The sequence below is a fragment of the Panicum hallii genome, chromosome 8 (assembly GCF_002211085.1).
Source record: "Panicum hallii strain FIL2 chromosome 8, PHallii_v3.1, whole genome shotgun sequence".
Classification (NCBI taxonomy): Eukaryota; Viridiplantae; Streptophyta; class Magnoliopsida; order Poales; family Poaceae; genus Panicum; species Panicum hallii.
The window spans coordinates 14,315,068-14,329,246 of NC_038049.1; positions in this window are offsets into that span (position 1 = coordinate 14,315,068).

Consider the following 14,179-nt stretch of genomic DNA (forward strand, 5'->3'; position numbering starts at 1 on the left):
CCACGCCCTCCCTCGGCATCGGCAGCAGGTGAGTTCTTGATTTTTTTTCCTTTTGAATTAGCTAATGAATTAGTTAGTAAATTAGTTAATGTATAAGTGAAAAAATATGAATATATGTGGTTTGTAATATGTGATATGTGAATTTGTAGTGATTTTTTTTAATTTTGCCATTATAGTTAACTTTATTTTAGTGAATGAATATTATACTACATTTGATCCTTATTAATGTTACATTACCTCTAATGTAGTGGATCGATTTGTTTACATGGCTGCCGAGATAGTAAATTGTCTAGGTGGTACACCTCCTCAGGTGGAAACTATGGAACGCCAAGAGTTTAAGAAACTAACAATCTCTTTTGAGATACTAAAGAATCACATATTCAGATGACTTACGAAAGAAGTATCATGAAAGCTTGTCTTTTAGAACTTGAGAGGCATAGTTATCTAATTCCAAACTTGTCATGGTTCAAAATCAGAGCGCTTCAACAAAATGAATATGATATTGTTAGTTTCTATGAGAGACTGGCACAAGAAAATCAGTTAATTTCAGAAAAAGTATATATATTTGTACTTTATTTGATTGTGTGAAGCAGTTCATAATAATTGCCTTCCATCTCCATTGCAGGATATGTTTGGTAATACCTTCACGGCGATAAGTTTGAAGATTATTTTATGTGAAACCATGGACAAGTTGGGTTATCATTGGTACAAGTCTGGGACACCCCGTACTAGGGAAGGCGTGTACCAGACTTCTATTGAAGTTTGATCTAGCTTGTTTCATGTTGCGGAACTAATATTCACCATCTATGGCAAAGCACTTCCTCGTATATGTGAAGCAAAGGAAAGCGCACTTATCCGTGCTTTATTTTTATTGATGAAAGCCTGGGGTACAAGATTGGCGATGTTCACTATGTAAGTACCTCTTGCTTGCGAATAATATGAATAATATTCATTAGATGATGTAATGTATGCATGCAATTAAACATTTGCATCTTGTAATATGTATCAACTTATCAAATAATTCAATCGCATGCATTTTAAATATTTAGATGTTTCCCTTTCCAAGTTCTTGTGGCTATGTAGTGTGATGTGCTTGTATATGACATATTCTAAAAAATTTAAATTAAAATCAGTAAATTATTTGGCGGTTAGGGTATTTTGAGGGACTGATCATGTCCTAACCCGTCCCTAGAAACCCATTTCAAAGGCGGGCCATGGGCTCACCCACTCTAAAAACCGATTTCCAATCGATTTTCAAATCGATTTTCAGGGGCGGGTTTGGTATCCGCCCCTGCAAACAGCTATTTTTAGCTGCGACAAACAGGGGCAGGTACCGCATCCGTCCCTGGAAATGGGTTTTTATCCGCCTCTAAAAACGTTTTGTGTAGTAGTGTTAAGATTGCTCAGGCTACTTAAGGAAATTTAAACCATATTTTCTTTGTTACTACCATGATGTACATGTGTACACTCTACAGCATAATGCGCTCTTCTTTACCCAACAAACATAAAAAAAATGATACTGAATCCGATTACTCCGATCTTAAGTTTACAGGGGTCAATAAGCTATATGATGATGTATGGCGATATATATGAGGTTGCAGATCGTCACATTTCGTAGTTCAGAAGCATCCATGACATTTCACATCTATCGACTTTGCTTTCATGGCTGTGGGTAGGTGTAATTAGTTGCCCACATTGCCGGCAACAAATAGGTTAATAATTAACCTGATGCGACATTTGTTTATAGTATACCTTTGCAACGATGTGGCAAATAGGTTAATTAACCACGTTTTATATTTTTTCTGGTACTGGTAGTATGCTTCGAGGGTGCTAATAAAGAGAGGTTCATAAGTGAATTTAATTTATAAATTAAACCATGTTGATAGTATCCATGTATCTATGTAGAGGGTGAAATTAAGGTTCCCAACTGTAATTATTGGGATGTTTTTAGTTAAGGTATGCAGACACTAGTAGGATTAGAATCTGATGGTTATTAAGGTACTTTTTTGCACTTGAGATTTACTAATGAGCACTGAATATAATAAATTTTGCACAACTCAAGTTATTATATACTACTAGCTTCTATTGCGTCCAAGGGAAACGACTTACCTTAGAAAAGGTCTAAGCTAATCTTATTGCATCCTGATAAGCACAAAGGATTTTGCAGGAAAGTCCCTATTTGACATACAACTAACAGAGACAGTTCCTTCAGCTGCAGAAGGAGACATACGAGTTTTTAAAATTATTATTATTATTATGACAAGTGTTTTATTGACTAGACAATGTATTAATAAATAGATTTCCAGCATCGCAGAGATTGGAACTTTGCAATTAGGAACATAGTATTATATGTGTTCTAACAACTAGAAGATCGGCTACATGCCTACGCACAAGTAAGGCAACTTGTAAGCAAACTTTTGGGGCTGTCGCGATCAGCTGTGTTTGCTTTGGTTGCGCAGCCAACCAAACGAACAGGTGACGCAGAGGAGGGCGAGCACGTGAACAATGGGATCCAAGGGAAGACAGAGACACGGCGTACATAGCAGAGAGAGGTCTGTTTGGTTCCGATTATTTTGAATTTTGAAGATTCGATTTTAGAAAATCTAAAAGTCGGATGACTCTTAGAATCGAGAATTGAGACTCCCAGCTGATTATGGATTCTTAATTCTGAGAGTTATCCGACTTTTGAATTTTCTAAAATCGAGTTTTCAAAATCCAAAATAATCGGAACCAGAGCCTCGATTCTGTCTGATAGATCTGTGCCGCCCCACTTGCATCTTCCTGCACGCAGGTTTGGGCTTTGCCAGAAGTAGATCAGTTCGGCGGCCCAACACGTTGTTGCTGGCTACTGGCTAGGCTGCCTCGCCAGACTCCATACGTGTCCGCGATTGTTTACTTCCAGGCGAGATGGGACTCCTAAAAATGGGATTGCACGCACTGCGGCGAAACAAATTTAGTTAAGTAAACTTCACCTGTATCATTTCTACGGCTTTCGGATAAGATCAGCTGCTTGAAACTAAACCACTGTGTATTTACATTATTTTAATTTTTTTTCTACCAAGTCCAAGACTACATACACCTTCTGTGAACGCCAGGCCAGCTACGTTGTAGGGGAGAAAAGAGACGAAACATGCCAGCCAAAAGGGTGACACTGAAAAATTTAAAGGAAGTGCCACGGGGATGATTATTGCTGGCAAGTCAACCACACCCACGACGTAACAAAATGGGATACCTTCAAGTCAACCTTGCTTGCATTGGCATCTTCCCCCATCCTCTTCTTGGTCTCTATCTGCAAGCCCCATCGTTTCACAATTTCAAAAAATAGCTTGATTAGCACATAAATGGGCCGGGAGCTCTGCCACAGATTAAGGATATGTGCATTTTTATCTTCTTGGCTTTATTTATAGCATGGGTCACTAAACATAGCCCAACATTAAAATGGACCAAACTGCATATGATATGATGCAGGTTTGGTCGTGGATAAGTACGTGTGGACCAAATAAACCGGCAGGTTGGGTACGGGTGGTGTGTCAATGCGTTGTCGCCGTGCGCTGCTTAAAATTTGTTCTTTCTCATGATCATGAACATCAACCAAGTTAACCAGATTAGGAGAATCTCTTATCGGATTTGGTATAAAACAGTCGGTGCTGATGCCTGATGGGGATCACTTCGATTCTTTATACCCCTTTTTTATAATCTTGGAAACCTGTGTGTTGTTGAAATCGCAAGGACCACCTGGCCTGGTTTATAACAAGCACCAATTATGAGATCAACCAGTGATGCCCGCGACCATGATTAATCCTTGAACATCATCAGTGCAGCCACACAAACCTCTCTCCAATGGATACAACCTAACTTCTAATTTTGTACCATTGCTTGCAACGCCAAATCTAGACAAACTTGGACGGTTTGAGGTTTATTCAGAGAGAACAAATGCTACAAGAAGCCAAGTGTACCAATGAATAACGACCAACCTATCCATCATAGCCGTTGCCATCATGCTGCACCGTTTCAGTGAAGCCAAAGCTTTCAGCTTGGTTCCACGACAATACTAAAACTGATGTGGTTACGCGCGTATCATTAGTAGATAATCCTTGGTTTAATCTGCATTATACAGTACATGTCACCAAACTGCATGGTTTGTCAGCAGGCGGAGGAACATTCCGCGGCTGGTGCGTGTGATCCGTGGAGCCGTCAACGTCGTCAGCGCTGTGGAGGATGGGGAGGACGGGGGCTGCTTGCTGGAATTTTTGTGCTGGGCTTCTGGACTTGTTCACAGTGGAAAGCTCTGTTTTTTTCTTTTAATTTTCTTTCCGGTAGTAGCTCTAGCAAGTGATGTGATGGAGATAAGAGGTTGCTTGCATATGGAGGCATGGAGCTTGGGCGTCGTCCGTGATGGTCCCTGCTGAAATAGCTTTGTCTACATGCGCAGTGCACAAAGAAAAAAGATTAACTAATTTCTTGGTGACCAGCTATATATACTTCATCTATATTATCTCATAAAAGAGTATTATTTACCTCTACCATCGTCTACACTTGGGTAGATGGAACAGGACTGGTGCTTCGAGCCGCCGGGTTATCAACTCTGTATTGATGTAGCGGCTTTGTCTCACACGAATTTTAAAAGTTTAGTTGTTTATGAAGATTATTATCTCTTCAATCAACCTTGTGAGATGCACATCCTCCGTTTCAAAATGTAGATTGTTTTAAGTTTTCTAAATTTGTAGAGTTTACTATATATGTATATAGATATAATATATATATTTAGGTATATAGTAAAATTTATAAATTTAAAAAAGTTAAAACAACCTGTGACCCCAGCCACGCTGATCAAGGCGTACATGCTGCGTTAAACTCGCAAAGGCCGCAGCAGCCGGCATCTGCAACCTGCGGACGGAGATTCTCCGCGTCAGGTGCGCTGCATCTTCCGCTGCCGCCCGGCTGCACGTACATTCCCTGCACCCAAGGTTACGCTACTTTGCCCTAGGTGATCGACGCCGTGTCGCGTTCGCAGCCACCAGCCATCGGCACATGCGCCGGGAGGAGCAAATCCACTGCTTGCTTTATCCGGATTGAGCCCTGTCGCTGTCTCGCGCTTAGGGATGGTTAACGGTTTTAAATTTTAGCTTAGATAATTTGAAAATTGAACTTTAAAATTAGATTTTAATTTTATTTAATTTTAAACTAAGGATCAAGTTAGATCGTGAAGAGGGCATCAGGATCGTGGTCCCTACCATCCCTATAGTGCTACCTGCAGCATATCTACTTTCAAAAAAATGGCCAGGGTTCTTCTCGGCGCTTCATCGGAAAAGTGTCGTGTTGTTCTACACGTTCTAGGAAAATACAGCTGGTGGATTTGTTTATCATGTGTTGGCATTTAACGCGGATTAATGCAACCATTATTCTTTCTCGAGCGCAACACGGGAGCGTTAATTTGATCGGACAATGTCTTTTCCATTTAATATGAGGATTGTTCACGGCAATAATTCTTTGCATTCCTGTAGCAACTACCACAAAGATAATTTCCACACGGAGGCAACTACACGGAGAGATCTCTCTGTATAACCCCACACATTCTATTTTTTACAACCCAACCTCCCCTCCCGCACGGTGCGCGCGCCTGCCCTCCGTTGGAAAAGAATGCGCCTTCCTCCCAGTTCCCTATGTTGCCTGAGCAATCTCAACTCCAAAAAATCAATAATTCCATAACCGTATATCCAAATGAAAATTCGATTATTTCATTATGTTCATTTTAATAAGAGCTTTAAAATAAAATCCCTTGAATATATTTTGCTCAAAGTGGTGAAGTTAATTTTTTTCAAAAACCACTTCCTCCATCATGTAAACTGGTCATAAATTACTTCATATTATGTATACTATTGACAAATTACTCTCTATCATGAAGTAGAAGGTTATTTTTTCTAAAATTCATATACTACAATGTTAATTTTTCTTAACTTTCATGAAGTATATAAGTTACTTTTTTAAAAACAAAATTTATTTCCTCTTCCATGTAAACTAGTCACAAGTTACTTCATATTATGTATACAATTGACAAGTTATTTTCTGTCATGATCTGTCGGTGTTTAATCTTCAAGTCCACCGAGGGATACCCCCGAGGTGGTAGATTGTAGGTGGGGTGTCGCCGAGATTAGAAATTCGATGGTGCAAGGAACACGAAACTTTAGATAGGTTAGAGCCACAGTATGCGTAATACTCTACGTTTTATGTGGTGGTTTGTATTGCCTTACATGTTGTGTTTTGGAGGGTGTCCTTGCCCGCCCTTATATAGTCTGGGGGACAGGGCTACATGGAAGTCCTAGCCAAATATAAGCTCAGGAGTCCTACCCGAGTACTACTCAGGTAGTTTCCTTATGTTCACTAGTTCTACTCCTATACGAGTAGTTACAATTGGTGTAGGGCATGGGTACTGTCCCATCCCTTATCCTAGAAAATGTACGCCATGTGCGCAGTCCTGTAGCCGCGGGTCTGACAAGCTCCTAAGCCCTTCGTAGTCGAGTACTGCGGGCTTCCGAGTACTTCTGAAGGCGTCTTCGAGTGCTCCCGAACCCCGTCTTGAAGGTGTCTTCCGAGTATTTCTTTGGCTGCATCGAGGCTGTGAGGTGCTCATGCGCCGAGTAGTTATCAAGTCTTCTTTTATACGGGATGCGATGAAACTCGCACTCCATATGGAGTAGCCCCCGAACCTTAGGTTGAATCGAAGAATCAGGTTGAGAGTCAAATTAGACTTGAATCTTCTGCTCTTATCTTCCAAAAATTCAAAAAATAAGTCATCGATTACACGTGTCCTGCAGCCCCCTAGCTTTGAATCCAAATTCCAAGGATTGGAAAAAAAAGATCCAAAGAGTCGTGGCAAGGACAGTGGAAAAATTTAAAAATTTGATTTGATTGTTAAAATGAGTAAATTGCTTCAGAAATTTGAAAACCCCCTTTTCGGAATAGCATCCCTAAGAAAATGGTTAAGCAAATAACTTTCCCAAAGTAACACGAAATTACCACTCAAAAAAAACAAATCTTATCCCAAGAAAAAACCTTTCGCATTCCACACAGTAATTGTGGGGCCACCGCTGGTTATTTAACCACGCGGTAACTTAGGGTTTACTCACCCTTTCGCTTGCACTGTCACTGCCTTGGCCTTTTATCTTCCTCCATCTCGCAGCCGTTGTCGCCGCCTCTAGATTCAGATCTAGACCAATCACAGTTGATCCTCTCCTGTTAGGAGTAGTCGACGAGACCTCCCTCCTCCTCTATAGTGCTACTTCTTTGCCCCAATCCTCAACCCCCGAGAGCATGCGAGTGAAGCGGCTTGTGACAACAAGAATGGTGAGCAAGAAAGGCACCACTAAGTCGAAGGGGAAGGATTCCAAACCCGCCACCACCACCGGCAATGGGTGGGGAACAAGTAAGTGTTCTAAGGCTGACCTCAAAACGCTGGTAGATGAATGCCTTCTGCAGCCCAAGGAGATTATCCAGTGGTGCATGCGCCACTGGTGACAAGAGACCATATGAAGGGGTTGAGGAGATTGTTTTGTTTCAATATTTTGTTGAGCGCGGATTGGCCCTCCGCGCTTCTGATTTTTTTCGCGGTCTTCTCTTCTATTATGGCATCCAACTCCATCACCTCAACCCCAACTCTATTTTCCATATTTTCATCTTTGTTCATTTTTGTGAAGCCTTCTTAGGGATAGAAACCCACTTCGGCCTCTTCTGCTACCTCTTCCATCTCAAGCCACAGCCCAATGAGAGTACCATGAATGAAGTTGGTGGTGCCGGATTCCAATATAGGCAGGGGATGGAAAAGACGTACATCCCCTACAAATTCCCGACTAGTTTGTCTGGATGGAGGGAGTGGTAGTTCTACATTGGAAACCATCATCCCTCACTTTCCAAAAGGACCGCCAGGGCACTCAGGATCCATGGTGACTGGACAATGGCATGCTGTGACATGAGCCAAATCAAGGAACTGCTCGGAATGATCAAGAAGCATAGGGATGCAGAAGTTACTGGAGTATCAGTGATGTACACGTGGCTGGGCAGGCAGATCCAGCCTTGCAGAAGCGCACGCGCTTTGGTTTCAAATACCTTGGCATCTCAGACCTGTCTCGGTTTTCTGCGGAGCGTATTGAGAAAGGTAAAGCCTTTCTACGACTAAGCGGGGTGCTCATGGGAGCTGAAACCATCCCATATGTGCCGAACCTATACTCGGCAAAAAAATCCTCCCAAATAGGTAGGGGTAAGTAGTCGTATCATTCTGTCGAGTACTTCTGATATCCTTTAATCTACTTTTGTACTGACAAATTTTGGAATATTACTGTAGGATGATATGAACATATATAGGAGCATGCCTCCGATGCCGGACATTGGCCGTCCGAGCCACCTGATGTCGTCCCAGCCCGCTATTGATTCAGAGAGCATGGAGGACGACAAAGGCACCGATGATGACCGAACCTTGGCAGGGGTGATAAAGAGCAAGAAAATGAAGACCGCCTAGGAAGGCCAAAGCCCTCTTGGTGGTGATCCTTTGCCTAATCACCCTAAGGGACCAAGGGCCGCCACCAGGAAGCATAGGGCTAGTGCTTCTCTAGGTGGCACTGAAGATGAAACACCTAGGTGAGCGCTCTTCCTCGACCTTACTAGTGTTTTTGGTTGCTTTCTCATGACGATTTTGACTGGGTTTTTTTCCCATTCTTGAATCTTCAATTCTAGCTCCCCGAACCCCAAGCATGCTAAGCAAAAGGTCAGGGAAGCAATCGGGGATGATATTGTGAAGGGACAAGATACGCTCTCTGTCACACTGGACCCGTCAATAGTTCTTGATGAAGCCACGCTGGGGCAAACACCGCCCTCGGCTGCCACCACAGCGATGGTGGCCATCACAATTGCCTCGTCGAAGCAGACTCTGCCTAAGACTGGCACAACAGCATTGGCGAGTGCTTTAGGTGCTGCGCCAGCAACCAGACCACACAAAAGGAAGAAGTTAGGAGTAAAGAAGTCTGCATTGTAAGTATCCGAGTGCTTTCACTTGTAAATTGTAGGTTCGTTGTTGTAAGGAACAAATCCCATTGTTGTTTTCTTATGTAGGCCATCCTCTGCTCTGCCCTTGGAGCAACCTGATGATGCCGCGGAGGCTCCAGCCCCCGAGCTAGAGAGGGCATTTGATGCTGCAGTTCCTGATAGGCCGTCGATTTCTCCTGTTGACATTGAAACCGGCAGGATCGAAACAGGAGTCCAAGAAGCATCCCCGAAGATGCTTGCAGGTGAGCCCATTATGCCGCCTCTTGTGGGTAGCAATTTACCTGTTGCCCAAATGCTTACTAGTTGCAAGGTGATAGATAACGCGCAGCAACAGCCTACCCTTGGAGATCAAGGTGATGTGGGTTCTTCCTTAGGTGGAATCCTGATGACTCCCCCTAAGTGGCAGTATGCCATCCCGATTGACCTCATTGAAGATCCAATACTGTCATCGGTGACCTTGGCGGAGTTTCAAAACACTTTCAAGAAATTGTATAAATTTTCCACAGTAAAATCTTGTTCTGATGATATCTGACTCTGTCGACTAGTATTTGGTGTTCTGACCACTTTTTCCTATCGTATAGACCTTGGCCAATCGATCCAGAATCAAGTTTGACAAACTCAGGGTGATAGAAGATGGAGCCCGCCATTTGTAGGAAAAAGACCGCTGGATTGGTGAGCAAACCATGAAAAATGTTGCGCTCCAGAATTAATAGGACACCCCTAAGCAGGAGCGCACCCGGGAAGTCTAGCTCTTGAAGCAATAGATACAGAATATGTCAAACAAGAACAAAGTTCTGGACAAAACTTACCGAGGTAATGCTCATTCGACTACTTTTATCCGATGCAGAATATCTGAGTGTTTGTGTCTAAACTTGTACGAGTGCTTCTTCTTGTCACTTGCCCACAGAATTCAATAATATAATAAGATATAAAGACGATCTGCTGACGGAATCTGTTGTACCGTCGCACAGATGACGTAGAGCGTATGGCAAAGAAGCTTGAAGATGCTGACGTGCAACTCGACGAGTGCCTGCAGTAGATCAAGAACATGGCCGAAGAAAAGGAAATAAGAGAAAAGGAACTTGAAAAGCTTAGGGCTGCTGCCCAAATAGTAGTCGACATGGTTGATCCTCCCGAAGAAGGGGTGGTTAGTGGCAAGACGCTATTGGAGCGACTTTGCGAAGCCCCTCAGAAGATTACTTGCTACATCTTGGATACCACCAAGACCTATGTGGCGCACATCCTAGGACTCATGAAGTCCTATTGTCCTAAGGCCAACTTGAATCCACTCTCCGATGGCATGTCTATTGGCTGTTCAGAAGAGAGATTCTCAGAGTTTGTCGAAGAAGTGAAACCAGTAGCACATTAGTTAGTTGATAGCTTGGAGCAAGAGGGAGAAGAATGAACAACCTATTCAGCTATGTATAAGTGTACATATGTTTTTATGTCATAGCCTGTTGATGTGTTCGAAATGCTGACTCGTTGAGTAGATATTGAAAGTTGTAGGACATATATGAATTACCCAAAACATCCGAGCTACAACGAAGGCAACGGTTTTGGAAGTAGTCGATGGTATGGTATTCAGAAGTTAAACCTCACAGGGTTACGAGTGAATCAGGTTTTACTCGCATCATGTGAAACTCTGGATTGCTCATGTTAATCAAGTGTGGGAACCTCTTCGACATTTTCGTAACACTCTTACAAGCGATTCTGCTGAACCGTGTAGATTAGTACTCGAAGTAGTCGGGAAACATGCAAGTAGCCCTTGTGACGTAGCCTTGACAGCTATGATGAAAGGTAGTCGTACAGACGGGACTTGTGATAGCAGTCCTCAGGTACATTTGGAGACATAACGTAGTTAGCGTCAAGTAGGTACTTGTGGCCATAGCCCCTGAGTTCTACAATGTAGCGTGAAGCAAAAAGTAGTCGTTTGTAGATGAAAACAACTCTTTATTAATACTGTAGTGCAGCTGAAAACTTTGAGTACAAGTTATCTAAGGATATTAACGGCGTAGATGCTTCCATATTCCAGGAATTTGGAACCTCCTAGCCATCAAAGTATTCTTGTCAGTATGACCCTAGTCTTGTGACCTTGGTGATGGTGAAAGGGCCTTCCCATCGTGAGTTGAGCTTGTGAAGCCCAGTCTCATCTTGAATGCAACGGAGGACCAAATCACCAATGTTGAAGGATCTCTTCTGGACATTAGGGTCGTGGTAGCGTCGAATTCCTTGTAAGTAGCTGAAGCGTCCCCCCATCAGGGAAGACTTAAAAGTGTGAATTTATCAGTCCCAGGAGGCTGATAACACTTTTATTACAACAGATGGTACATCACCGTACAACTCTTCGCGGTAATGGGCAGTGAAACGCCACTATTGCGAGGACTACAAATAAAACCCACACTACTACACTAGCTATGAAAAGAGGATCATCAGAGTCTTGCGCCATGCGGAATCCAACAGTGGCCTCAACCACAGGCAAGGCTGGGTGCAGGACGAAACCCTACTCGTTGTCTTCGGGGACGTAGTCTGGGTCTTCCACTGTAAAAGTAAGAATGGGGTGAGTACAAACGTACTCAGCAAGTCCAATCACACCCACGGAGGGGGGTATAACAGTAATCATATGCACAGGACGATCCAAGGGTAGGTTATGGTTCATTTGCGAAAAACTCAATTGTATGCAAGGGTTCGTTTAGAAACAATTTCCAAAATGAGCTTTCTAGCACCAAAGAACACACGATGTTGATCCACACAGGATCCAAGTTTTAAACTGCTACCGGACTCCCTGTCCGCCGTAGCACACGGCACAACTGCCGGATATTCTCCAAACAACTCACACCAGCCCAATCATTCCCAAGAGAAACACTAGTTATGTGACCACACCATAACTTGCCCAATACCGTGGGCACGGCTATTCGAATAGATTTTCAACTCTGCAGAGGTGTGCAACTTTACCCACAGGTGGGGTACCACAGCACGAACACCTTAGTGCCGGTGCAGATCCCATCGAAGCCCTTACCCACCTTAGCTAGACCTGACTAGCCACCACGGGATTTATCAAGGGGTCATTCGACCTACCACCGAGGTTTAACCGGGGCATAAGTCACACAGAGCTTATCCCGTCTCCTTGATCACCCGTTGCTCCCAGCTCTCCTGATGGCTATCAGACTACTAGTGGGGTTAGGCCAAGCCGTTGCCCATACAACGGTCAAGTGGTTTGCACGACAGGAAGCTAGGTGAGACGACACATCAACTCGGTCCTTAGGGGTGACAAGATGGATATCTCCCCTCCACACTCAACCACACAGGTACGAGCACACCAACGGCAATTCACACAGAAATGCCATCCATCCCGTCCGACTCGTTTCTCAAATCCACATTTTACCCTTTCCCACACACACGCATTTTCTTTATAAAATCAGGTGGTCAAGGTATGGTTGTCACAACAAGGGTGGCTATCCTACCATGGTTACGGCACACAAAACCATGCAATTTTATAAAACAGGCCATCGGGTTGTGTTTATAAAAACTAGGACAAAAACATGCATCAAAGGGAGGAATTGAACTTGCCATCGTCAAACCCTTGCGGGAGGTCCTGATCGAAGCACTGTCCCTCGGGTTCGGGGTCGCAGTACTGGTCCTCGGTTGCTTGGTTGCAGTCGGGAACTTCTTCGTTCACTCCGTGTCCTACGACGCAAACAAACAGACATACAATCAAGCGTAAGAACTAAAAGTTTTTATCGTTGGGCTTGAATCGGAAATAATTTAGTTACGGAGTTAGGGGTGATATCTTTGGGTGGTTTCTTAATGGCATGGCTAAAACTATACTAGAAAGGGCGTGGTAAAGTTTCGGGTCGATCGGAGGTCGTTTCGCACATAAAATGACGAGCCAAAGATGGTTTCAGTGGTTAAACGGGGGTTCGAGGGCTTGTTCGTAAATATCCGGAAAGAGTGTGGACCTATTTGTAAATCCTAGAAATACCCTAAGCATGCTAAAAGGTGTCGAATATGTTTAGGTTTATGTTCCGAGGGGTTTGATTTGAATTAACGGAAAGGGTAGGGCTATTTTTGCAAAAGGGGATAGATAAAGGGGTTTCTTTGGAGAGAAATAGAGAAGGGGAGGGGGCTTTGGGTAAAACCGCCCCTTTCTTCCTCCTCTTGCCAGTAGAGAACAGAGGAGGGGAGGGGGGGGTACGGCGCCGGCCAATCCTCGGCGGCCGAGGCCCGGGCGGCTCGGGGTGGAGGGGGAAAAGAGGGAGGGGGGCGCAGGGAACCAGTTCCCGGCCTCACCTCGGGCCGGGGCAGCGCGTGGAAGCGGGGCGGCGGAGGCCGGCGATGGTGGCCGCGGGAGCTCGGCGGGGTGGTGCTGGGCGTGGAGGAGCGAGAGGCTGGGTGGCGGTGCAGGTCGTGGGGGGGGGGTGAGCCGCGCGGAGAGGCCAATTTATAGAGGGGAAAGGCAATGGGGCGGCGGAACCGTGCGGCGGCCGGTCACCGGCTCGGCGGGCGGCGCGGGCTGAGCAGTGCTCGGGCAGGGGAGAGGAGAAGGGGAAGAAGGGAAAAGAAGAAAGGAAGGAAGAAAGAAAAGGAAGAGAGGGAAAAGGGGAAGAAAAGAAAAGAAATAGAGGGAGAGAAAAGGAGAAAGAGAAAGGAGAGAGAGAGAGAGAAAAAGGGAGGGGCGCGTCGGCGCCGGTCGCGGCGGCGACCGCGGCCGGTCGGCCACGCGCGCGCGGGATTCGCGCGCTGCGCGAGTTAGGACTTGCGCCGGCGCTGATTGCGGAAAGCGGTCGCGCGCGGTCGTCGTGACGCGGTGGCGAGGGTTGAGGCGGTGCGCGCGGGCGTTGTGCGGCACAGGGCGGGGGACATAACGCGCACGTGTGGCAGAGGGGGTCAGGGTATTACGGTGAGTCCGCTCTTAGTTGGAACACCCTATCGCGTAGTTTAGACTCGAGATTTTCAGGGCGTTACAAACCTACCCCACTTAAGTGAATCTCGTCCTCGAGATTCGGCTGGCTTCTAAACAGATGGGGGAATTCTTTCTTTAGGTCCTCCTCGCGCTCCCAGGTTGCTTCCTCTACTCCGTGTCGGCTCCATTGAACCCTGCATATCCGTACTTCGGAATTTCTTGTCCTCTTAGTGACAGTGTCTA